Source organism: Lepidochelys kempii, chromosome 12, assembly GCF_965140265.1.
Source record: "Lepidochelys kempii isolate rLepKem1 chromosome 12, rLepKem1.hap2, whole genome shotgun sequence".
NCBI lineage: Eukaryota > Metazoa > Chordata > Testudines > Cheloniidae > Lepidochelys > Lepidochelys kempii.
In genome coordinates, this window is record NC_133267.1 from 38,333,638 (window position 1) to 38,360,944 (window position 27,307).

Below are 27,307 nucleotides of genomic sequence, written 5' to 3' on the forward strand. Positions count from 1 at the left end.
CTCTCTGGCTTGCTGCAGTTTCTTCCAGGCACTGTTTTTTTCCCTCAATTAAATTCCAGTGAAATAGACCCAATTTTGTAAAGCATTTCAATGTTTCACGACTTTTTGTTTCAGTTCGTCTATTTTGTATTTTCTAGTATCTTCGCATGTAATAGCACATTAGTGAAAATTGAGGTTGAAACGTTTCAATTTGATCAAAACAAAAATGTTTCAAATAACCGGAAATTGGGGGGCAGGGGCGGATGGAGAATGGAATTTTCCTTCACAGAAAATGTCGATATTTTCCATCTTTGCTCCAATTCAGAACAAAGCCAGATTTAGAAATCCTTTGCCAAACGAAACTTCCATCCAGCCTTAAATAACAGTGTAGTGTTATTCCTATTGATCAGTATTACTGTGCTCCCTAGGAGCCCAGCCATGAACCAGGACCCCACTGTATTAGGTGCTGTACAAACAGATGAAAAAAAGACAGTCTCTGCCCCAAGGAGCTTACAATGTAATTGTAAGACAAGAGACAACATATAGAGTATAAGGAAACAATGAGACAGCATTGGTCAGCATGATAGACAGTGGCTTGTGCACGGTAGCAGCCTAGTAAAGGATGAAACATAAATCAGGTACTTAATAGTCTTTCCGTTCTAATCGTCGGTGGTGCTATGTAAGATACATAAGAAATGTTTTTCAGGGGCATGTTTTTTATCTAAAGGTCCCTTTTGAGTAACCGTAGCCATGTATTGGTTTCAGAACACAGTGTCTCTTACCCTGGCTTCCCTCCCTTCTGTGTAAGTGCTGGGGGCCTTGTTTGCACTGGTGCTAGGAGAAGAAACTATTTTCAGATGGACTGACTAATAGGGAAATATAAGTCCATTGAAGCAGCCTAACAAATTGCTGTGAGATGGGCAACTGGAGGCTGAAATCAATGCTACTTAACGAGTAAACAATGAAAATAATGGCGGACCCAAGGGGGAAAAAATCAAAGGTAATGCGCAAGTGGCCTAATTCCCTCTGTGTGAACTGCCCCCCGACTGCTTAAGCCAGGAGCTACCTTTGGCACAAGCCGCACGCTCCATTTTGGCAGCCAGAGATTCCTCTTGCTGGCATTGCCGGCATTTTATTAGAAAGACCTCGCATCTGATTGTGGCTGCGGTGGTATGCGCTGCATCTGATTACACAATGCCTGTCCCCCTGCCTGCCTGGCAGAGTGGGCCTGCACACATTGCTGGATGGAAGGGATGGCAGACCGCTGTAAAGCAGTGCATTGGCTGGCTGGGGAGGAACAAACCTTGCCCCAGTGTGATTTCTTTTTCTTTTTCTTTTTTTCCCTTGGTGTGTGGTTCCTCAGAGTGGGTGACCCTGCAAAGGCTGCAGGTCTGGATCAGCCCTGGATAAATATACAAAAATTCAGATACTCCTGTCCAAACCTCAGGGGTGTGTAAAAGGGAATTGGAAACTCACCAGAACAGCCCTCCATAAGGTGTCTCTGAGCTTCCACCTACAGCCCCAGCTGGATGAGACGAGAGTGAAGAAACACTTTCCCATGCAATATTGGTGCTCCTGCCTCAGGATAAGCTTCTTTCTCTGTCTCAGTGGCTCACGGGATTAATAACCCAACCGGCACTAACGGCTCCCTACCCCTGTGTTATCCAAGGACTGAATGGGCCCTGGAAAGTGAACTCCTCTCTCGTCGCTACGAGGCACTCTAGGCCAAGGCTGAGGCATATTGGGGGAAATTTGTGGGGAACATGCTGCCGCTCCCTATAGGTGTTTCTCTTCTGAGGCCAGAGAGAGGCCTTCAGGCTCCTTGCACAGGCATTAAACGTAGCACCAAAGATCCGGAGGGGAAGGTGTGTGACTGCAGTCCCAGGGGAGAGATGTGCTATGTGCTCTGGGTGGATATTCCCCACGGTCCTGTTGGAGGGATCACTGATATGTAGCCAGCACTCTGCTGATTCCAGGAGCTGGTCATGGGCATGGCCGTGCAATCTCTCTGGAGCAAACGCAGCCCTGGGATAGGTAGCCGCAGCTCCCCCTGGAGTTGCTGGGAGTTGTGCCTCTTTATGCTGGGGCTGGATTTGCCCTTCTGCGTTATCTTGGGGAACAGTGTTGCCTGAGTGCCAGCATTATCTCTTGCTAGCATGGCCATCTGCATTCTGAGCCTCTCGCTGGGGAGAACCTTGTGTTTCATTCCACCTGAGGAATTCCCACCACGACTTCTCATAGTTCATCTGCATGTCTGTTCCCGTGGGGTTTAGCCGCACTGCTTGTCACGATCTTTCTCCAGTGGGGGATCACCCCAGGTCATGCTGAGAGTGCAGTTTCTCCAGGACAGTCGCTGTGCGATGGGGAAACAAGATCAGTTTTAGATGAGTTCGTAAGTTCTCAACCAGGGGTCCGTGTACCTTTGCGGGTATTTAGAGCTCTTACAGGCGGAACATCAACTCATCGAGATATTTGCCCAGTTTTACAACAGGCTACCTAAAAAGCACTAGCGAAGTCAGTACAAATGAAAATTTCATACAGACCACGGCTCGTTTACACTGCTCTCTATACTATACATTGAAATGTCAGTACAATATTTATACTACAATTGATTTATAATTATATGGGAAAAAAGAGAAAGTCAGCAATTTTTCAGTAATTGTGCGCTGTGACATTTTGAATTTTTATGTCTGATTTTGTAAGTTTTTAAGTGAGGTGAAACTTGGGGTACACAAGACAAATCAGACTCTTGAAAGGGGTCCAGTAGTCTGGAAAGGTTGAGAACCACTACTCTACATGAAGCAGAATGGAGGTCTTGTACAGTAGCTGAAGTTTTGCTTTTTCTTCTGATGCATCTCCCCATACTGGCTCCCTTGTCGAAGATTGTCTCCTCTTGTTCCTGACACTTTGTGTGACGCCCAGATGGCGCAAAGTGACAGAATCTGGCCCCAACTGGCCAGCGGGGCATTCCGCCTGTATAAAGGAGCTTCAGCCGTAACAAAGTGGTGTGTGTAGGTGGTTCTTAGGCCGACTGCCCACCCACAGGCTTAGGGGATATATTGAGGACAGGAGTGAGTGGGGCAGGGTGTACCTGGGCGCCACTAATTCACAGCTGGTATATGGTCCCACAGAGTCTGTCTCCACAGCCTGCGGGAGAGAGTCTCCCAGCCCGAGTCGACCCACGCGAGCTAGCAGGGCTCACGCTAGATAGTTCTGCAGACAGCACTGTGAATTGGCAGCTCCAGTCCAAGGCACAACTCCAAAGGGCTGTTATTTTTAGAGCACAAGCCCTGCAAGCCCAACTCTGTCAGCCCGGGCTGGGAAGCTCCCTACCCTGGTTGTTGGACTCCAAGTACGTGCAGACATACCTGTAGCGACTGTAGCCAGTTGGTAGAAGTTAGAACACCACCTGGGCTGCTCTGATTTACACTGGGGGGCTGGGGCTGGTGTAAATTTCTCCCTCACATGCGTACACTGATTGCCAGCACTTTGGGGCAAGAACCATCCGTTTTGTTTTGTGCCTAGACAGTGCCTAGCAGGAAAGGGCCCTGGTCCATGGTTTCACGGTCTGTTACTGTCCAGTTCGTAAGTTCTCAGCCATTTTCTCCTTTTTTTACACGTCACAAATTGTACCCATCCAGCAGCCCAGTCTCTCTCCTAGTAGGTAATAACACCACACGCACTGCACTGAGTGATCCTGGCAGTGCGGAGCATGGGGGCCTTTATTTTTAACAGGGCTGGGGCTATCAATAATTTTTGTGTAGCAAGCTCTAAATCCTTTCTAATTCATGACTGCTCCATTAATTAGGTGGTTTCTGCTGTTTCCACTTGTCTCCTGCCTTAGACTTGTCTACATTTCAATCACTGGCCTCATCATCTAATCTCTGTTGGGGGCTTCATAAAAGTTTTAGTCTGTTTTGTTTTGGGGAGGTGGGGATGGGGCAGACGGGGCAGTTTCAGACCCAGGAAAGTGATTTGCACTGGTTTCTGGTTTCTCCTACTTGGGCTGCCCACTTCCCCCCCCACCCCACCCCCTTTTGATCTGTCATTGCCTGGTGTGTTTTATGGTCCCCTTTTATTTTAAATGGTGGTGTTACTGGGACACCTGCCACGATCTGGTCCTCATGACTCGGACGTGACACTATTTAAAGCTTCACTCACTCCCATCTTCCCCGTGGCGTGCGTTGAAAGGAAGTGTCTGCTACATGACCTGGTAATTCAGCTGGTATCTTTCTTGGTGGAAATAGGCCATTTGGCCTCACAAGCAGGGCAAAGCCACAACCTCCACGGTTTTATTCCCAACTCTGCCCTGGGCTCACTGTGAGTCTGGTCATCTCTCAGTTTCTCCATGGCCATGATGCTACTGCTCTCCCTCAGAGGATTAATTAACTAGCATCTGCCTGTCGCTTGGGTGTCTAAGTGCTAAGAACTGTGTACTCACTGTCCCTCCTTCCCCCCTGTGCCTTTGGCGGCTGTCTGTCGTCTTCCTTCTCTGGAAAGCCAGGAACGACATGACTGTTCCCCACAGCTTGGACTCCTTCACAGTGAGAGTCTGTTGCAGGCAGAGCTACTGCACTGATGCACTTGCCCTAGCTCCTCTGCCAGTTGTTTAAAAACTATTTCCCACTTCTCCTTTCAAGATTTCTGCCTCCGTGGTAGAATTTGAGTCCGTTCTTTGCCTGGTGACTCCCTCTTCTCTCAGATCCACCTTCCCTGGAGTCCAACAACCCACAGTGCTTTCTCTTGCTATTATTTCAAATATCTAGTAGTACATGGCCCGTTAGCTTCCGAAATACAGGCCTCTACCACTTGAGCTAAGAAAGATTTCTCTTAGGAATAGCAGCTCCCTTGTCCTTTCTGAGGACCAGCCACTAGAGAGCAGTAACACTTAGAGAACCAGCAGAGAGCCAAACTGGGGCAGCATGATTCCTGTGTGGCATGTAGGTTATGCAGTTAATTCAAATGCTCGTAAACGGTGCACGTGGGACATCCGGGTCTAAGCTATAACGAGGGGGTACGTGCAGTCATCTTTCGGTCCCTAGTTTTGTGGGTGTTTCCCCAGGCCAGCAGCTAGTTATCTGGGAGTTCATTTAAGAACCTTTTCTTTGTGGATGGAAGGCTCAGAGGATGGAGGAGTTGTAGAGGCATTCAAAGGAAGGAAATTGGATTAAATTCACTCCAATCCCCACTGCGGCTGAGAGACACAAAGGATGGTGCAGAAGCGGAGAAGGATGAACCCGGTTCACCGTCTCGGCTGATGTTTAGGGGATGTAAGACAACACATTCCCTTACGCAGCGACTCAGCAGAGGAGAGGGGATGGCATGTGCTACCTGCCTGTGAATGAGTGATGAGATCCCCGGGCTTTCAGGGCCACCTCCTGCCGGTGCGTCTCTCACTGGTCTCTTGCACCGGAGCTGTCAAACTGCTGTGTGGGCAGCAAGTGCCTGGCTTATTTTGGCCGAGGCTTTTCATTCAGGACCTTTCCATATGAACACGGCGTGTTGAGTAGGAGCAGCGTTAGCCCTGTGCCCTGCTTTGATTTATATCCTGCTGAAAGAAGAGTCTGCTTGAGAGGATTAAAAAATAAACACCCACGTGCCATTTCCTACCTATTCCTATACCTTCAGCTAGCCTAGGGGCTGGTTTCTCCTGGCTGCTGGGCCCGTGTCTCCTGTGCTGGCATTCAGCTGCATGCTCCTTGCAGCAGGGATTGCTTTTTGTTCTCTGGGGGGGTCATTCTGTAGCACAGTGGGGCCCTGATCTGATCCCTGCTACTGCAATGCACGTAGTAAACCATCACGCCGAGTCAGTACCGTGTCAGGATGATACCAGATGTGTTCACTAGCGCAGGAGTTGCATGTGGCAGTACCGTAGTTGAGGGCAGCTGGTTTGTTCCGTATTACAGGGGGTGATGTCCCTGGCACATTCACCAACTCAGTGAGTGCCCACTTGCCAGATATACTTCTTACCTTCTGCAGCAAAGGAGGTGCACCCTTGTCAGAGGTAACTGGGACATTTTGCACCATGGAAGATGCAGGCCTGCAATGTACACCTGGTACGTCTGACAGCACAGGGGGTGACGTGCAGCCCGTCCAGCAGCCAGGCATCCTCCTACAGTGTGTAATCCAAGCCCATCACTGCAGCTGAGACTCATGGCCCACAGGCAGCATTTGTCTCTTTAAATGGACCTAAATAGCACCATCCCCTGGCGGCGCTGCTCGGAGCTGTGCTGAGTGAGTCTCGGCCAGCTGTTTCTCCTGGCAGGCCTTATAATCAACCCCCTGGTAAAATGGAGATGATCCATTTCCTCAACCCTGATGGACCACGCAGTATCTGAGCCATCCTCATGCAGGCAGGCAGTCAGCATTCATCAAGAATGGCTTTCTCCGCTTCCACATCCCAGGAGCTTCCAGAGATGAACTTTTGCACTGCGAACAAAAGCAGCTTTTGATTGTGCAGCTGAGGCCACCGTAGAGTGGATGGTACCCGTCGCTTGACAGGTCACAAGGAAGATGGAAAACAGGCCCTTAATTCCTTAAGAATTTTCCACAGTTGTCCCTTCTCCACCCCCCGTCTCCGTCCCACGAACTTTTAAGCTCATCCAGAAGGCTCTGCTTTTGGGTATATACGTTGATCAGAGGACAGATGAAGTCACAGCTTTGCCAGCAATGCAGGATTTCCATTGAGATATAAGTGGAAGCAAATGGTTTAAAAGGAAATGAAATTTATAGCTCTCTCAAAAATGCATTTGGTTGCTTTGCCACTGTCATTCCATAGAGGCAGGGAGACAAAGACATGCTTTGCATTTGTTCCTCGTCTCGGAGCCCCGAGGCAAAGAAGAACAAACCCACCAATCACACAACTGGGACATCCAAGCTCATCCAAGATCCTGAGCCTGGCTTCATGAAAGTCAATAGCAAAATTTCCACTGACTTCCAGGAGAGATAAATCTGAAACCTTTGGGGTATTATCCAGGGACCCACTAGTTGCTCTGCTTCACTGGGGGCTGAATGATCTGCTATGTCCCATCCTTTGGAAAGCCTTGCTCACGCACTCTGGCAGGGAAACCTGGGTCCAGTACCCTGAGCAAGGATCTGCTTCCAGTTTGCTCCCTGTTTTGTAGGACAGACACATGTATGCAAATACTCTGGCTGCAGGGTCCAAGACCAAAGTCCAGGGGAAAATAGGGAGGCAGGATTGCTAAAAGAGGGAATGTGTTTGTGGGTTTCTGGGTAACTGACACTGGGTGGCAAACTGACAAGAGGCCTTCTTCCGTGCAAACACAAGGGGTCAGATCCTCAGCTGGTGGAAATCAGCACTGCTCTATGGAAGTCAATGAAGCTGATTTACACCAGCTAGGATCTGGCCTATGAGCTCACAAGTTTGAAAGCCAGAACTGTTTTGATGTTTTCCAAAACCAAAAAGGCAACTTCCATTGATGGGAATTTACCTGGGGCAAATGCACTAAAACCAAGAACCCACCACTGCAAACGTTTAAGCACATGAGCAACTTTATTCACAGTAGGTGGACACAGATCAGACGTTGGGAATTATAGCATTCGGGGACCGGTTGGAGAGCACTTCGATCTCTTTGGTCACTCAATTACAGACCTAAAAGTTGCAGTTCTTCAGCAAGGAAACTTTGAGAACGGACTCCAGTGAGAGACTGCTGAGCTGGAGTTGATTTGCAGACTGGATGCAATTGACTTGGGCTTGAGTGGAGACTGGGAGTGGATGAGTCATTGCACAGAGTAAAACTATTTCCCCATGTTTATTCCCCCTCCCCACCCCCACTGTTCCTCAGACGTTCTTGTCAACTGGAGATGGTCCACTTTGATTGTCACTGCAGAGGGTTCCCCCCCCCCGCCCCCTGCTCTCCTGCTGGTAATGGCTCACCTTAAGTGATCACTCTCGTTACAGTGTGTATGGTAACACCCATTGTTTCATGTTCTCTATGGATATAAATCTCCCACTGTATTTTCCACTGAATGCATCCAATGAAGTGAGCTGTAGCTCACGAAAGCTTATGCTCAAATAAATTTGTTAGTCTCTAAGGTGTCACAAGTCCTCCTTTTCTTTTTGCGAATACAGACTAACACGGCTGCTACTCTGAAACCTGTCTTTATTCACAGAGCAAGTCCCCTTTAACTTAATGGAGCTGCTCACACAAACAAAGTTACGCATATTCTTACATGTTTGCAGGATCCGGCCCTACATTTTTTCCTGCAGGGTAGAATCTGTCTGCCAGAAGAAACACCACTTCATTCGAACTAAAATCGCGGCGCATCGCAGTGGTGTCCCTTTGCATCTATGAACATGCGTGCTGTGCAAATGGTGACTTAGTGACTGAGAAATGTGCAACAAGCCCCTGTGGTTTATTAATTGATCTCCTCCACATGTCTTTAATGTGCCTGTAGATGCACTGAGAATAAATTACAATAAATCATTTGCTTTAAACATCTAACCAGTGTGAGAAATTCTAAAACGGGAATCAGAAAAGAACTAGAGAAGAGGCTATGCCTTAAGGTTTACCCAAGTTAACAAAGGGTTGGCCAAAACACTGGGCCTTCCACATGTGCTCTGAAAGCCAACAAAGTCCAGCCCACCAGAGAGAACAAATTCCAGTTTGGGGCCCTCCACCGAGAACCCCAGGGTGAAATCTTGGCCCCCTTTGAAACAAATGGCAAAACTCCCATTATTTTCAGCAGGGCCAGAATTTCACCGCCAGTCTCCAAATGTTCATCAGCACCTGCACCTTCCGACAGAATATACCTAAATGCCTCGAGTGTATTTCGAAGGACTGTCAGAAAAATAAAATTTTGCTGTTGTGTTGATGCGCTGGGAAATAGGTGGTCTACCAAATAGCTAGGTGTCAAACCATATTGGTCTTTACCTGGTGCCTAGAAGTGCACCCAGAAGCAGATGGGGGCAAATGTATAGGGCATTTATGGTGGCCTGCTCCGCTAAGGAGATGGGCTGCTGTATTGTTCGTCATGCCTTTGCCTTAATACATCTGCCAGCTCTAAGCATTTCTACCTCACTCATCAGTAACCTTGGAGTGCCACCCCCTGGCCGTGTCGCAACAGTGCAGAGCGGCGAGGTAGCCTCCTGGGGTGAAGATGGCTACCCATACTGTGGTGACACCATTCTGCTGGGACAATGTCGGCAGGATGTGATGATGTTGACAGTGCCTCACGGGGCAGATACTAAAAACTGCTGCCCAGCCTTCCTGTTGGGAAGATGAGATACAGCAGTGCATTCCCTAGCTGGCTGGGCAGGGGAGGTCCCTGCACAACTGTGGACGTGGCCATAAACCTCCAAGAGCCCTGTGCTAACAGAGACGTGGCATTGTCATTCTGCGTTCCATGGCCATAGGTTGACTTACCAGAAGTTCTCCCTTCCGGGGCTTGTGCAATCAGACAGGACCGACCGGGGAGTCGACTGGGGAGACATGTTGTTCCTATTGACCTAATTTGCTCCTAATGAGCTGGGAAGTTCAACCAATCCCCTTGACGGAGGAAGGGGACGTCTGCGGGGCTTTTTCCCAGGAAGCTCATGCGAGTTAGACGGAGGTTTGCTTATTCCAGTTCTGCCTGAGCTACAAAGCCAGTTTGTGGAGCCGGTTGGCTTGCTGTCCTCCCAGCTGTGTCAACAGACAAGGAAGAAAAGTGCTCTTTATTTGTGTTTAGTTTTTGAAGAGGAGGACAAGCTGATGGCAGCTGTTGTGTTGTGACACTTGCTGCTCGGGACAGGCGTAGGCTGGCGCTGGCCAGGCTATCTGTATCCTTCTGGGAGCCGTTTCACAACGGGGAGGTAACGGAAGGACATCCGTAAAAGCTCTACGTGCATGTCTTTCCTGTAACTTTATTGTGACGAGAAATCAGAACACTGAAGGAAGACGGGCATAGGATGTTGCCTCTCCCACCTTCCCAGCTCAACCAGGAGCTGCAATTCAGTGCTATGTGAGGAGCACACTGCATGCCACAATCCTCTTGCTTTGGCTCGGACGGTCTTGTATTGACTCAATTTGGGTTCTTATACCACGGTATCTGAGGGACTGTCCATTTTTCTCCCTTGGCTAAGGCAGGGGCACAGGCCAAGCCATTCTCTCTGCTCCTTCCTCTATTCTGACTGTTCCAGGGCTTCTGTCCTCCCGCGGCTCCTCTTTCGGTGCATTTCTGGGGCACGCATCTTAGGCTAAGGATTCTGCAATAATGTGGCATCTTCCCAGATGTTGTAGGCCATTGGCATTCTCTCTTGCAGCGTGTCGCTGGGGAACTAGCAAACCTGGGAAGTGCTGCTCATTCCCATGGAAGCGTACGGCAACAGAGCAGGCGGTGCCAGGTGTCGGCAGTGGGGTATTTAGCGTGTCCGTGGTTCACAAGGGAAGGGGCGACAGGGCGCCCATGGACCAGGTTTTAGTTAACTTTTCCAAAGCAAATTCCTCTGATTTTTTTTTTATTCTGATTTTATCTGGCAGCCTCTGATGGACCCCTGTAGATTACAAAGATTTCCCAATAGATCTTTCCTGCCAGTTCCCTTGCAAATGTGTTACCTGTAGTTTCCGTCTCTCACACCTGTGCGAAGGGGACCCTGGGAGGCAGAAGATGGAGGGAGGGTGGACTTTTACTTTAGTTCCACCCGCAGTCCCAAGCTCCACCCACAGCTGCAAAACGGCTCAGTGTTTCAGCTAAAATTATGGGAAATATTTAGGCTGTCATCATGAGTCTTCAGAGTTGAAACCCCTTTAGAGATGATTGAGGCAGCTTGTACCTTTTCCAGTACTAATATTTCAGAGTGTGTGCCTGCCAGCTCAAGAAAGAGCAGGGCTTTGGGTATGTCTACACTGCCAAAAGAAGGTATGTCCCTAGCTCAGATTAGCTGACCCTGGTTAAACTAGCAGTAAAGACATAGGAACTCGGCCTTTAACACAGGCTAACAATTCAGGGGTAACCAGGCTGCTCCTTTGGCTTTCGCTCATGCTGCTAACCCACGTTAAAAGCTGAATTGTCCTGTCTTCACTGCTATTTTAACCCAAGTGAGTTCACCCCAGTTATGAACACACCTTTTACTGTACTCTGACAGTGCATCAGCTCTGATTAGGACCATGTCCTTTGCAACCATCAGAACAAGTCAAGACTTTATTTTTCCAACGTGAAAGCTCTAAATGCTTTAGAAAGTGAGGAGCCAGCAGAGAAGTGCTGATACGGCATAAGTACCCCATACCGATTCAATCCATCATTGCCAGCATGTGCCAAGACACCCACCAGGAATGCTCCCTCTTTACAAACAATTGCAGGTGCAGAGAACTACTGCAAACAGCTGTAGTTTGACCCTCTAATGCATTTCCTCTTCGGTGTATCTACATTACACCATATCCAGAACTGCCATCAGCTGTGAAAATAATAGGAATTGCCTTCCTACATAATGCATGTTATGCAAACACCTCCTCAGTGAGTCAAATATCTGGATGTGCCAGTAGAAAAGAACAGACTCTCGCAAGGAAAGTCCCTTTTGGCTGCAGTAAGGAGACCCCGTGCTTCGCCTATAACCTCTGTTACAGCAGGAGAAATGGACTGGCATGCCAGTCCCTGAGCTACAGCCCTGTGAAATGAACTGGTAAGCTTGGCACGTGTTAGACTGGTGTGCTGAGATGACTGCTTATCATGGTGCCCAAGGTTGTCTCATTGTTTCCTTGTGCTCCCCCATCGGTCTTTCTCCTTCTGGTGTCTCTTCTCCTATACTTAGATAGTAAACAGTTTTTGTTGTGTGTTTGTACGGTGCCTGGCCCTATTCCTGATCCATGGCCGTGGCTCCTAAGTGTTACAGTAATAATGCACTGAAGCAGACATTTTGCACACCGTCCACGCTGCGCTTTTTGTGTCGGCAGCAGGCGTCCTCCCCAGAAGCGCTTGCACTGATTGAACTGACCGTGTGGGCACTGAGGGATGGTGTCTGAAAGGCAGCAACGGTTGATGTCAGCAATGAGGTGTCTACACTGGCACTGCGTCAACCTAACGACATTGACCTAAGTGCTCTGCCTCTTCCGGAGAGGCAGTTAAGTGGGTGTAGTGGGCAAGTCACATCGGTGGGAGCTACATTTTAGAGTAGACGCTTACAGTGTTTGGCCTAACTCCATAGAGTAGTCCAGGCCTGAGCCCTAGCATCTCCAGGGACTGCTACTGCCATGGGGGCAGTTCACACATCATACCTTGCTCAGAGCTGGGGCTAGCATCACAGTCCAGCCCTGATCTTGTGAACTGTAACAACTTTGCACACAGGTCACTGAATTTATTATAGGGCTGTCAAAGGAAACGGGATGTGTATCATCTATCCACCCAGGTGGGAAACATTTCTAATTAACGCAGGGCATGACAGACCACCCGTGCAATATCTCTCCACTCTGTGTTAGCTGAACATAATCACGGGTCAACGGTGGGGTTTCTACTCCCAACAAAAACCAGAAGGGACGCAACAAAATCTAGTGGTTAGAACCGGAGACCATGAGTCAGGACACCTGAGATCTCTTACCAAGTCTGCCCCTGACTGTGAACTAGGGAGCAAGTTGTGTTATCACTGTATCTCAGTTTCCTTGCCTATAAAATGGGAATTGGGGGTAGTAATGCTTTTTGCAAAATGCTTTGAGATCTTTCAACGAGCGGTACAAGGGATCGTTGTTATTATTTATCACTGTCCCTCTTTACCAAGACTCTGGAGATGACGAGGATGAGTCACACTGGAGAGGAGATAAAGCGAAGTTTATAAGTGCTACTTTGATTCGTGCTTTTCCAGGAAAAGCAGCAGATTTACGTTTGCCGTTTTCATGGGCAGCATGATAGAAATCAGCAACTCTCTTATGTCATTTCCATTCTGGCTGCTGACTCCCACACATCTATCCATTTTAATCTCCAGTTTGACAGGGAGAAATCCTTCTCTGGTGACTAGGTGAACAGCTAGGGTGCCTTGGGCAGAGGCGGGGGAATCCCAGAGCAAGGGGAAGAATTTTGTAGAAAAGTATCTTTCATCAATTAGGTAAATATTTTTAGATGGCTACTTCTTCCCCTTGCCCCCCTCCCCTTGCTGCCAGTTTGGCTCCGGTATATTTGGAGAAGGGGATATCGCATGCATGTGGGGGTGGAGGGTGCATACTGGTGTGCGTATGCCTATTGCCCGTCTTTGTGTATGGGGGCATATGTGCATTAGGGCATGCGTGTGTGAGTGTGTGCCTGCCCGTCCGTGTGTGCACCTCTCTGGATGTGTGTCTGTGCAGTGCGTGCTTACACATGTGCCTCTGTGTCCGCATCTTAACCTGTGTGCATGAAACCCAAACTAACCCGAGGTCACTGCCTTGCTCTAGTGGGTAGACCCCAGATAGAGATTTATGAGCCTGCTGCTGCTGCCTTTGAACATGGCTCTGGTCCTTTAGCTCAAATAGCAGCGGCTTATGCCCTTAGCTCTGCAGATTCCGGAGTCCATCCTTCCCAACAACCTGCCTAGGTGCATTATTACATGTGCATTGCACGCATGGGTTTGTGCGTGCGCAGTGAGTGTGATTCCGTCTCTCTGAAAGCCAGCGCGGCCGGGTTTGGCAGTAACTCTCCTGTTGATAAACTGATTGTTGGCAACTGTAGTGGTGGTGAGGAAAACAATAAGCAATCGTGCTGCAATTAAACTTCCTCCTAATTGCAGTGCTACATAGCGCACTTCCTCTGCTTTCTAAGTTTGGTGGTGTAATTACAGCACCAGGGTTAAGACGGCATCTGTGTTCCCTCTGCGCTAAACCCTGTCTTTCAGGAATTTTTGACTTGACTGTCTAAATCCTGCGGAAACTTGGCATCCAATAAAAGAAAAAACGATTCATTGGCTTGGCCATTGTAAAACTCTAAGGGCAGAATCCTCCTCTGTGTCTTGAGCTGTGGATCTCCAGCGTGCTTCCTGAGTGCATTCTGTGTGAGTACAGCTCGCAGCAGCGTGCGTAGGTGGGAGTGCAGTGTGGGGAGCATGATATGCTTGAGGCGTCTTAAGAGGGGAGAGGATTTGTCTTCAAATTGGGGGGGGGATATTTAAAATGCACGTGTGTGAGGGAGAGGGCATGCCTTGGCATGGGTGTACGTGTGAGACTGCATGCCTTGGTGTGGGTGTACATGAGAGAGACAGCATACCTTGGCATGGGTGTACGTGTGTGACTGCATGCCGTGGCATGTGTGTACGTGTGAGAGTGCGTGCCTTGTCGTATATGTATGTGTAAGAGAAGACATACCTTGGCGTGTGTGCACGTGTGACTGCATGCCTTGGCGTGTGTTTCCATGTGTGAGTGCATGCCGTGGCATGTGTGTACGTGTGAGAGTGCGTGCCTTGTCGTATATGTATGTGTAAGAGAAGACATACCTTGGTGTGTGTGCACGTGTGACTGCATGCCTTGGCGTGTGTGCACGTGTGACTGCATGCCGTGGCGTGTGTTTCCATGTGTGAGTGCATGCCGTGGCATGCGTGTATGCGCGTGAGAGAGGACATGCTTTGGCGTGTGTCTGCGTGTGTGACTACAAGCCTTGGTGTGTGAGTGCATGTGAGTGCATGCCGTGGCGTGTGCGTAGGTGTGTGAGTGCGTGTCTTGGCGTGCATGAGGCACTAGCCTTGGACTCGGGAGACCTGGCTTCAAGTCGCTGCTCTGCCTCCATCACAGGCTCCTTGTGGGACTTACGGCAAGTCACTCAGGGCTTGTCTATGCAAATGTTTAGATCACAGCAAGCTGGGGTGTGAGTGTGGCCCGCGCGAGCCTGCTGCGGTCTAACTGTCCATGTGCACCCAGCTCTGATCTAGTCATCTTTGAAAAGGGATCAGAGCACTCCGATGAACTTCAGTGTGTTACAGCTGGGCGCGCGTGGACTGTTAGACCGTGGCAGGCTAGTGAGGCCTGGAGTCACGCCCCGGTTTGCCGCGCTCTCATTGTTTGTGCAGACGAGCCTTAGCCTCCCTGGGCCTCAGTTGCCCGTCTGTACAATGGGGATAAGAGCCTTGCCCTGCCACTGAGGATAAATTCATGAAAGACTGTGAAGTGCTTAGACACTACAGAAATAGGGGCCATAGAAGTACCTGAGGTGGGTATTGTGTACACTTGAGAGCGTGTGTTGTGCAAGAAAGCACCATTATAGAACTTCATATACTATTTTCCAAAAGGGTTTCCTCAGCTCCCGGGCCTAATCCCCAGGTTACGTCGACGCCGTGAGCTTGGGATGGGATTCCCTGGCTTCACGCACCCGCGCGCACGGCAGCGCTCAGTGAGCGAGTAGAAGTAGCAGAGTCGCGCAGGAAGCAGCGGCGGAGGAGACAGGGCTCAACCCTGTACCCATCAATTCCAGGCAGGTTTGCACTCGGCATGGCGCAGCCGTGCGGCCGCTGCCCATCCTACCGCAGCGATTCATGCTCGTGCTAGCTCTCACCCAGCGAGCGTGCGTACGTGTGCACGAGCTCAGGAATCCCCCGGTAGACGTACCCGCTAATGCGCTTCCAAAAGGTGTTTGAGAGCACATCTCCCCCCCGCCGTAATTAATACTCCAGCCCTCTGCAGAGTGCTTTGTTAGCAACAGCCCACCAGCCCTGGGAGCTTGATCAGCATTATCCTCCTTCGGCACTGGTCGTTGCAGGCCTGGATTCTACAAGACCAAGGAGCCCCGGGGCTGTGCAGTTACCACAGTTGCGTGAGCATATTAGGGAATGCCACGCCGCAGCCAGTGAGGGTGATTGCGGCACGTGTAGCCGTGTCTGAGCTCACTCGAGTACCGCCATCGGTGAAGCTGTGGCAGTTCCAAAGCCTCCCCCCCCGGGACCCCGGCAATAACTCGTCTCGCTAGCCCATGCTGAAGCCTTTGCTGCCACGGCTGCGCGGGTATTGGTACGTGAGTGAGCGGGATGAATGCTAGCTCAGGTATGTCGACCTGTGCTGAATGCAGTGTAGACGTATCCTTAGTGTAACAAATGACATGCACGCCGCCTGGGCCTGGCACTGGGGTTGTTTAACCCGAGGAAGAAGGACTCTACCCCTTGAGCTAAAGGTGCTGTCCCGTAAGTGGTACTAATGGTACGTCCTTTATCCTCTGTGGGGCCAGCCCCTAATGGAGAACAACATTGACTAGCCACTGTCTCTCCCCCTCCCCACCCCCACCAAATACACCAGATTTGACCTTCCCTGATTTTGGCTGTTTGTGTTCTAGTCTGACTGTAACTGAAATGTATATATATATGTTTAGGGGGAAGGGGTTGTTTGGTAATTCGTTAACTATCAGCTGGGAAGTCGTCAACTTTTAGAAGTGAAACGATGATCTCTCTAACCTCGAGCTAGAGGCAGGGAGAAAAGTTTGCTGCCTTTTGAAATCTGTTTAAAAATGGATCTGCTTTGGTTGATCTCTGTAATTCTGCATTTAGAACCATGTGGGGAGGAAGATTAGAGGGTGGTGTATGTCGAGGTTAGAGCGAGAGATTGGGTGTCAGGACGCTTGGGTTCTATTTCTGACCCTGCAACGGACACACTGTGTGAGTGAGTCGCCTAATCTCTGCCTGCCCCAGTTCTCCCCGATAATACTTTCTTCTCTTGGGAGTTGAAAAGGTTAATTGAGTTAGGTCTTTGAAGTGCTCCTGACTGCTTGCGCTAGCTGGCTGTTCCAGGGTCGCTGGTGAGGGCTTATGCACACTTGTTTGTTATGGTAGCAGTGCCCGTGGAGGGCTGGCCGTACAAGCTTGTTTGTTATTGCACAGCTGTTCTGCGGGAGCGAGGCAGGAGAGAGAGAAGCCCCACTGAATTTCTTATTGTAGGGTTGGTCATGAGGGCCCCTCCTGCTGTTTGTTTGTTTACACAGAAGAGCACTGGAAGCATTTCGTTTGGGAAAGGGGGAAAGATGCAGTGTAAAAATCTATGCGGCAAACGAGAACAGAAAAAGCAGTTACTGATGGCTGGGTTCAGGGACTGGTGAGACCAACGGCCAGGCAGTGTCCTAGCAAAGAGCTATAGGGGTTCTCTGTCGAGTTCCTCGTTAGAGACTTGCGGTCCAACCCTGATCCCAGTGATGTCCATTGACTTCACTGAGAGCCAGCTCCGACTCCTAGTATGTACATCTGTCGTTAACGCTTGGCCTGCTGGCTTGTCAAGCAGCTGCTCCTGCGGACTCCACCTAGCCGTGCAGGCTGTGTGCTGTGGGTTTGGACATCTGTTGAGTTGATGAAATCACTTTAGAGGAGTCCCCCAAGGAACATGACCTATTTAGGGAGTGAGCTGGCTAGAAATAGGAGGTTGTCTGTGCACAGGGAGAGAGGATAAACCGGGCCTGCCTTTTAGCACCGACTGATCCACCCAGTTGGTCACTACTCTCCTGATTTACCCTGCTCAAAGTGAGTGACATCTGCCCCCGCATGGAGGAGCCAGTGTAACGCCCACAGACCCCGATCATCAGCGGGTGGGATTGAACCTGGGACCTCTGGAGCTTAGTGCATGAGCTTATACTGCATGAGCTAAAAGCTATATGGCTGTTAGCTAAGGCTGTAGAGCAGACTCATTAATCTGTCTCTCTCAGTGGTCTCGGTGCCACCAGATGGGACAGAACACCACACCCAGGAGGTGTGTGGGTTACACCAGCACTAGGTCTAGGCAGCACTGAACCCCCATGAGGCAAATTTAACCCAGCGTCCTCAGGGTTCAGGCCATGCAGGAAGGGGATGGTTGCAAGTTCCAGACACACGACTGTTCAGAGTGATGGCGCTAAGGTGGATACTGAGGGGATTCCAAATGATTCTCCCCCTCCCACTCATTGTGAGAAATGTAACCATTGATGAGCTGTGCCATTGCGGGTCTGCTGGGCAGGGAGCATGGCAGGGTTTGCGAGGACCGTGTCAGGCAAGAGCACCACCTGCATGCTGCAGAATCCACCTCTGAACAGGCTCCTTCCCTGCCACTAATCAGCAGGTATGTAGGAGGCCAGGCTGGTGGAGCCATCGCTTTGCAGATCCACAGACTGTGCCCCCTCAAAGCGGAGGGTGCAAAAGGCTGCTCGGCCCTGTCGTAGCAACCTGGAGCAGCTCCATTGCATCAGAATGGCAGAATTCCTTCCTCAGCCTAGCTGTTGGTGTGTGCTGGGGCCAGGATAAGGCCTGTCTTTCAGCATGTATCTGGGCTGTTTCAGGCTGTTGGCCTCCAGATTCAGGAACAAGAAGACCCAGCTGCGGTCCGGTTAGATTCGCGGCCAGTAGATTTCCCTTGCAACATAAGAGATGGAAGCTGAGTGAAAGCTCTAAATGAAAGCTTAGAATCTGCAGGAGTTGATGGGTAAGCCTGGCGTAAAGCTGCTTCCTGTCTACAGGTTTGTGGGCAAGTAGATTTCTCAGGCCCTGGATATAGCAAAGAGGTAAAATGTGAGTGGAAGAAAAATCTCTGTCTTTGTAATCTGTGACCTTAAAGCATAGACTAGATCTGCAGGAGGGAGAGTGGAAGAAAAAGCTGTCGGATGCACCATCTACTGGATTTTGAGGGTATGGGCAAGGATTCAGGTCTGCTGGGACCTATGCAGACAAATACATGCTCAAAGGATAAACCAGGGCTTAACTCCTGCTCCTGGTGAAATTAGCAGGAGTTTTGCCATTGGCTCGGGAGCATGATCAGTCACTAAATCTGTTAGAAGAATTAGCCTGCCTGGGACTCTCCGGACAGCGGAGGAAGCAGACATCCACAGTACATGCCGTGATGGGGAAGGAGGTGTGTCTGTTTATGGAGCACAAAGGGCTTGTGCCATTCTGCTGTGGTATGAGGTACCATAACACCGCTGAATGGTGTAAGATCATTGGCACAGCGTGGCTTCTCTGCTCGCATCTAGGGAGTCTAGTCACCCAACTGCAATAAATCCTATGAACAGAGAGGGAAGAAATCACTCTGGAGTCTAATGCCATCCAGCCTACATTTAAAGGGACTCAGAAGCAGTTTTACTAAATGACTTCTTTGCTCACTGCTGTTCAGCGTAATCCCTTGGATCCTTGGAAATGAACCGTCTTCTTATCCAGCGGCATCTGGAGGGGCTCAGAAAATTCACCCGCACTCAGAGATAAATGCATGACAACCTTGTTATTATTCTTTCTTTATATTGCAGTAGCACCCAGGATCGAGGCCCCACTGTGCAAGATGCTATATAAATACATAGAAAGATGCCCTGCTTGATCTTATAAGCTATTAAATTATCTCTCACTACATTGGTTTTTTTTTAACCAAACCCCTTTAGCCTGGAAGTATTCCAGATACCAAACTCGCATTCAGACCCCAAAACCTTGGCAAATCAGTGCTGAGCTGAAAAATATTTAAGACACAGCTTAGCCTGAAGGGTGAGGGTGTAAATGGCCATAGCTCTATTGCTGATTTCCCCCAGCTGAGGATATGGCAGAAAGAGTCTTTCAAAGCACAGGGATCTCTGAAAAGCACCATTTTTGCACCGATACAGGTGTTCAGAAAGGCGATTTGTTCAGTTTGTCCAGCAGATGTTACTGGGCAGCTGCCAAGCTTTCACCCCATGAGATATTGATTACAAGGCTGTTGAAAGCACGGGAGCAGACGTTGCTGGAGCAATATATATAATGTGGGTTTAAGGAATCTTGAGATAAATGCTACTTTTTATATTAAAAGGACGACGTCTTGGAAGGCTCGGAGGGGAAGCTGAATTGCAACCTGTGTTTGAGTGGAAACGTGTCTAGGATGCAGAATGGTTTCCATAACACAGGCCGGTTTGTGTGGGTTCACCTGGGCAGGAAGTTCTGGGGTAAAGTGATACCCCACAAAGCACAGGGATTCTTCTCCGACACCCCCTTTCCTAAATCTGATAGCTGCAGGCGATTGGTAATGAGATAAACATCCACTTTGCAGCAGCTCTTGTGTGCAGGCAACATGTGCGAAAATGATCAGCTGTGACATTTCGGCGGAAAGTGCAAGAAGCATAATGGGCCAAATCCTGCTCGCTGTGCAAAGCCAGAGTCACTGCACACACTTCATAAGAGTTGCTCTGGGTTTGCACCAGTGTCACTGGGCACCGAATTTGCCTCTTCATGCTCTTTTTTAGCTTCCACTGAAACGTCGTGTTTTGACACTTCCAGCTTTGTTCCCAGTGAGAATCACCAAATGCAGATGCACACAGAACTAGTGCTCTGGAACAGCTACTAGTGGTATGAAACCATGATCTAATGAGAGACCCCACTGCCAACCCTCCGGACCACCCAGGCCCCTAATAATTTCTTACTATATGTTCAGGACCTGATTTTCAAACACTAGGCTCCATTTCTCCAGGTGCAAGTAACTGCAGCTGCAGTTTTGTGCTCCCATACACCAGCATATACTCACCTATAGATCTATGGGCCTAATCCAGTGCGCACTGAGTTCATAAGATTCCCAGTGACTCCAGTGAACATGGGATCAGGCCCCAACCAGCAAATCATGGATTTAAACATCTCAGTGTCCAAATTTGTAGGTGCAAAAAGACACCCATATATGTTTTGCTCCTAATGTTGTATCCCCAAAAATAGAGGCTAGGTGAGGCCAGGCTGAAAACTTGGTTCTTAATAGCACCCTTTGAAACAACCCCAAGACAATGGGAGTTGAGGACATTCAGCCCGTTGTAGGGCTGGAAAATGTAACAACACATTTTGCTTTTTATGGGAAATAATCTAAATCCCAGCCCTTGTTACTTCCCATCTCCCAGCAGTCTGAGGTAGTGTGACATTTCTGAGTAAGTCCATCCACTGGAGTCAGAGACATGCCCAGGGGTAAACTTTGTGTATTGTGTAATCGTTGGTGTCTCAGCAAGTAGACATGTCCTCATGGCTAATACTTGCAGTGACTGCTCGACTGGGTCACTTGCTTCTCAAAGATGGTTGTGCCAAATTTAAACATCATTGGATTTCCAGGTGAGGTAACAACCACATTGTTCTGTGAATTCATTGTCAGACTATGCAGGATTTAATGTGATCCTAAATTCATGCTGATGCAGCAGTGCTAAGCAGCTGGCCGATATAAACAGTTTCTGGTGTTCATCTGATTCGGGATTGTCTGGGATGCTTTCTTCGGGGAAGGGAAACCACCCTAAGTGCGTGTTTATGTCCATTGCAAGTAGATGCTTTCCTTTTTCACAGCTCTGCCAATGCCACTGAACAATGATTTGCAGCATTGTATTGTGTGTAATGGTGGGATCTCCCCTAATGCTGTGTCATGGTGGGGTCTCCCCGAACCAGAGATCACTGCTCATGCTGTGATTAGAGCTGGATGAAACCTCTGAATGAATGTTCTTCATTGAAAACCAGTCTTTTCCCCCAAAACCCAGAAATCTTCATGAGAAAATTTTACATTTTGGAAATTCTTCATTTTTCTGACAAAACCTGAAAACATAAAAAAAAAATTAACTTTTCCATAGGTTTGGGGGGTTTTTTTTCTATCTTCCGCTGTCTCCTTCTTTTCAGCGGCAAACGGGAAATGGGGGAGAAAAGGGAGGAAAAACCCTGAAGAAGAAACATTTTGAAAACTTGGTGAATAAACCTAAAATTGATACTTGTTTGAAACCTGTGGAATTAAAATTAGCAGCCTGAATTCTTTGCAATTTCGCCATCAGCTCTAGCAGTGATGTGAGTGGCAAGGACAAATGTCCTCTTGGAACTTGTCAGAGACCACCATTCTCCGATTCTTTTTTAGGTCATCTCGGGTCGTCTTGTCATCTGAGATTCTAATAATTGGATGCATGTGTTTCTTTAGTGGAGTGGAAATCTTGGCAAGCCTGTGAGAAGTTAGTACTCCCTTTTACTTAGGCAATTCCAAGCATCAGTGTTCGTCGGGTGACATCTGCACAAGGACCAACAGCCTTCTGGGATACTCAGTATGGAAGGGGTGCTGCAGAAAACCTTGTTCTGTTCTCTTGCGTCCTTACGGCCTTTCTGGATGAGGCAAAGCAGTTACATTTATTGTGAATGTGCTGTAGCTATGTCCTGACTAGGAAGGCATTGTAAGGACTGGAGGCTGGCAGAGGGGGCTGGTGATGCATTAAAGAGCCTTTCATCTCTCAGTCACTGGTTCATAGCCAGTCTCCACAAGCATCAAGAATGACTGTGGGGGGGTTGTGAAGTAGCCTGGGTTGTAGGTCTCTGTCTAGTTCTCTGTGGACAAATGTCCATCTTATTATGCCTCTGGTGCTAATTGGCCTCCTTGCTGTTGGCCTTAGCAGAGATTTGAAAGGATTGTGGAGGCTTTCTCACTCCTAGCTGAGTGCCCACCAGAAAAGGGCTGGAATATATTTGTAGGGGGCATGGGGAATCTTGTGCTGCTGCCCAGCACTGTATATGTGCTAAGGATAGCGGAGGTCAGTCTCCAGGGATGTCAGTCTAACACCGGAGGAGCCGAAGCTGTGTAGAGACTGCTCCTTTCAGTGCTGGAGGCCCCAGGTTCAATTCCCAGGGCTGGCCAACCTAAAGCCTGTCCCATTGTACACCATGTGGTGGCTGTTCTTGAGGAGCGCGGGTTGGCTTCCAGATCCCTTTTGTTGGTGGGGGGCTGGTGGTTTCCCTTTTTGATGCTGCCAGAGGCTGAACCTGGCCAGCTGACTGGCACGGGACTCCCTTCGTGGGGATCGAGGAGCCCCTCCCAGTGGCCGCTTTTGCCCATCCCGAAGGCCTGTGGCATTGCCACGAAGCCAACCCGCGAGGTTGATCCAAAGAGAGGGAGACTTCCAAGACCAGCGAGTTGCCATAACCACATAGGCAGATGGCAGTCTCCAGTTGGAAGGAAATGAGGGGGATTGAATGTCGGCAGCCGTTACAGGCATTACAGCAGTGTCTTTAGCTCAGAACTGATCTTACTCAATCAATTTCTTTAGACGCTCCTGTCCCTGCCTGAAGAATAATACTCTGAGGGAGTAGGAACTTCCCAGTCCTCTCTTGGCTAGAGGATATATTCTGGGAATATTTTAAGATGAGTAACGTTCTGCTTGACCTGGGACAGTGATCTTTAGCATGGCACCTCCATCCCAGCTGGGGTTCGTTGTCCTTGTGTACAGCTCAGCATTCTGGAGCAGAGAGACGTCGCTGCATCCGAAATACTTTTCCACCTCACACAGCAGCGGCGAAAGGAAAATATTTTCACGGTGCCTTTCTTCAGCCCCCTGAAATATCCCATTTTAATTTTTTTGAACCGATGAAAGAAAAGTACATAGGAGTGGGAAGGGGATTTTTATCCCGTGGCATTTCTCTGGAGAAACGACCTCCTAACCAGACAGAGGCCGGGCTTGTCTAGTGGATGAATATTGGCATTATTCAATTACATTTACTCACGGATGGGGCCTGTTTAAAAAAAAAAAAAAATACAAGCATCCACTGAGTTTCCCTCACCCAGGGTTCGTGGGGCCGGGTTGTCTTGTAACCTGCCATTGTTGGGAGATAGTGATCTTATGAAAGGCCTGGTCTATGCTTGGCCTGGCTGGGACCTGGCAGCCCTCACAGTTTATGAAGTGTGTGTTCTTTCTGCGGTTGCCGTTGCTGTGAGAGATGTTTTCCTAGGCACATCTGCCGTCCACGCTTTCTGTCACTGAAGAATGAGGCAAGAAAGGTGAGCAGAATCCTTCCCCCAAAGGGTTTAGGAGGCTGGCCTAATTACCACCCGTGCGCCTGCCTGTCCTGTTTGCCGGTGGAGACATTGGCTGCCTTTCTGGTATCGACTGGGATTCGTGCACTGGGAATCAGCTAAGGGGCAGGTGGGAGCCCTGTAGCGCTCTTCATGTGACAGCGGCCGTGCCTTCCTTACTCCCCCGTGGTTTATTACAGAAGCAGGTCCGTCCCACTGTATCGTGATGGGCCAAAGTCATGGCTGTTAGGCGTTTTCAGGGTTAATTTGCCATTGCCAAGTACAAAAGATACTTCTCCCCATTCCCACTGACTTAATTCATCTCCATATATCTACGTGGTGGGAGGGGAAGAGACTGTAAATGTCCGGCAGCCGTTACTAGGTGAGGTTCGTTTTCCAGTTGACTGTTCACCTCTTTTGAAGTGCTGAGCTATCACTTACTAATGCAGCCAGCATTACGTTATGCATATACCTTAAATACACCGGCTTGCTGCCAGCCACCTCTGTGTTGTTCTCATGATGTTCCGGTCTGAAACTTGATGACGGAGAGAGCAGTTTCCCCCTCCATAGTGTGTCTACCCCACTGTTTCTCCAGGGGGGCACATCCCAACCCCACCTCTTTGCACAAACTAAAGCATTTTAGCCCTAACAGCACCCACTGTAAAATCGAAGAGTCTTCAGAATGTCCATGGGAACAGGGAACAATTCACCAGGGTGGAGAGTTTCCACAGCATGCTTTCTGTCTTGGGGTCTTGTGACTGTGATGTGCCGGGTAAATTGTAGGCTTCCTGGAACGACGTTTTCTGTTCGGAGGCAGTGTTGTCTAGTGGATAGAGCATGGGGCTGGCACTCAGACATCTGCCTCTGCCACTGACCTGCTGGGTGACCTTGGCCTAGTCCCTTCCTCTCTCTCTGACTTTTTTAATCTTCTGCCTTATTCCTGTCTTGTCTGCTGGGGAAGGATTTTGTCTTACTATGTGTATGTACAGGGCTTCGCACAGTGAGGTCCCGATCTCCGTCAGGGGCTCAAGATAACACCATACCATGAGTAGTGGAAGTACACAGTACAATAGTAACAGTTATTTACAGCAGGTGTCGCTCTGACTAGAGATGGGCAAAAGGGTCTGCTGAGAAAAGCAAGAGGGGGCTGGCAGCCCCCCCTCCCCGAACAGGTTGTCTCGTGGGATTTCTGGAACCGCCATACCTGCTTCTGGTTATGCCAGGAGTGCAGTGAGACCCACCTTCCCTGAGAGATTTAGGCATTGACTGTTGAAGATGGGACAAGAAGGTGCAGGAGCCACCTGTGAAAATGAAACGGAGCTGTTCTGAACCTGCAATGAGGTTTGTGTTGGGGTCTGGCAAACAGGGGAAAGTTTGGGGCTATCCTTATAGGCTTCCCTATAACGGGTTCCCTCATTCCTCGTTTCTAACCTGCGCGGTACGTGGTGCTGTCTTGATGCCTTTTCATTTGATCGGTTGCAGTGAAGTAGATAGGGTGTTGATGCTCAGCTAGCCCCTCCTGGATAAAATCCGAACTGCCCGCCAGTGTCCCATAGACCCTGTACTGCTAATAGCTCGTTCTTTAGTCAGGCAATTAGGGTCCAGGCTCTTGCGGTGGTGGGATCTGGGTTTTAGCCTCAGTGTCACCATGAAGTTCTGAGTGACCGTGCCCGGCAGTCCGCTGATAATCACAAAGTCCCAGGTAGCCTCAGGTGTGTTATAATGGAGTCAAACTCTGGTAATTTGGAGAGAGAAACTACAGGTGACTCGGCCTATTTATCATGTTTCTCCTGTGGAAAAGAAGTGTTTCTTGAGATACTCCTGAGAAACAAGGGCCCTGCTAGTGAGAACCCGCCACCTGGGACCTTTTCTTTAGGTTCTGCCTCCTGGCATGAGGCCACAGCAGCTGTTATCAGCAGAAGTGCCTGCGTGGCTAGTCTCCTTGCTTACACGCTCAGTCTGCCACACCCTGGTTTTGCAGCCCTTCCCGGACAGATTGGGGGGGGCGGGGAATGTGCTGACTCAGGGGCCAGTGGGGATGGCTGGGAACAGTTCGGTGCTAGCATAAAGCCAATTAGTACGTGCTTTCGCTTTGTTGCTGTTTGACGTTTTATGCATGTGCATGATCCATTATTAGGGCCTTTAAACAAATTTAAATAACTAGTTCTCGGTGCTGAGCCGAGCCGGGTGCTTCACGCAGGGAGGTGTTGCTTCCTTGGTGTATGGCTCTGGGGCTCCTGAACGGCTCTGTTCCTGCCTGGGAATCCCATTACCACAGAGAGATTGACTGAGTGATTGGCAGAGCTTGGACAAAAGCAGGAAAGGGAGAAATGTTGGCTGACTGATTGGCAGAGCTTGGAAAAAAGCAGGAAAGGTTGGAAAAAAGCAGGAAAGAGATGTTGGCTGAAACCCTTCCTGGCAGCGAAATCTAGTCTTTCCACTGGAACCGCGGGGGGAAGCACCATGAGATGGCATCTTTAAAACTAATGTGGATAAAACACCAGTGAGTGCATGATAGCGAAACAATCCTACATCGACCGGGAGGGACTGGGTAAACCTCAGCCAGCCCATGAAGCACAGAGGGGGTTTTAAAAAAGCCTAGATGAGTTAGAAACCCAACTTCTATTGAATTTCCCTGGGACGTCTAACCTCCTACAGCACCAAGATTTTTACCACATGATGCACTTCCATGTCAAACAGATGGAGAGCTTCACGTTTCGTAGCTTTCTTAGGGCTGGGAGGAGGTGAAGGACCTGCTGCTACATATTAGGTTGTGCTAGCAGGGGTTCTTACGCTCAGGGAGATGACCCACAATTCTGAGGAATGGAGGAAATCCCATCATTACATGCTACACTTGGGCAGAGCAATGGGCGGTTTGAAGAGTTGCGTTCCCACCCCACCACAGTCCGCTCTTGTCTTTCAGCATTGGCAGGAAACACCAGGGAGGAGCTGCCTTGTGCTAGAGTAAAATGGAATGGTTGCCCAGTTGGCATCAGTCAAGGCCATTCCCAGGTCTGCAACACGAGGGAGTTTCCTCAGCATAAATGAGTGAGTAGAGCTTAAAAACAAGGGCACAGATGACAGGTGCAAGGCAAGCTACCATTGCTGAGTGCTCATGGGGTCTGATTTGCTAGACAGATACTTTAAATCAGGGAAGATGGTGATATAAGAGGCCTATGAGGTCACCTTGAGATGCCCAGACCAGTGCAAGATTGTTTCCTACTTTATATTGCTTAGTGTTTAGTCTGGTTTCAGATTCTCAAGTAGTGGGGCTGGTACCATCAGGAAAGTCTGAGCTGCAGAGATTCCCATCCTGGGAGTTAGTGATGGGTAAGGATTTTGTTTAACCAGCTGGTCCATCCACGGCCACGACAGGATGGTTTGCTACAGGACATTTTCTCTAGTGCTTTGTCCCACCTAATAGTAAACCCCTCCCTCTGCCATACACCAGTGGATGTCAGAATGAGTCTGTTTCCTACCCTTTCTCTTCTCTGTATTTCTGGGTAAGGGGTTCTCTGCCCTGACACTGTCAGGTCCCATTCAAGAAGATCAAGGGAAGCTTTCCAGCTGAAGCTGAATCTCTATAGGAAAGCCCAGAATGCACTAGAGTGAGGACTGGAAGCCACTGGCCAGTGTTTATGTCCCCACAACTATATGGAGTGGGCCTCAGAGAGGCTTTTTAAGAGAGACTTCACCCTGAAATAAAA

The 27,307-nt window shown here is 49.2% G+C and overlaps 1 protein-coding gene across 2 annotated transcripts in view; it reads left to right on the forward strand.

Annotated features, from left to right (window-relative positions):
* The window catches only part of ZNF469 (zinc finger protein 469), a 408,895-nt gene that overhangs the window by 330,834 nt on the left and 50,754 nt on the right, over positions 1 to 27,307 (forward strand). The window contains exon 1 of one of the 2 annotated variants that reach the window (XM_073308160.1): positions 12,970 to 13,012. The exons of the other annotated variant lie outside the window; for it this stretch is intronic. The gene's annotated coding sequence lies outside the window, so the exon portion shown is untranslated. Of the gene's footprint in view, positions 1 to 12,969; positions 13,013 to 27,307 lie in introns of those variants that run through there. 2 annotated transcript variants of the gene reach the window in all.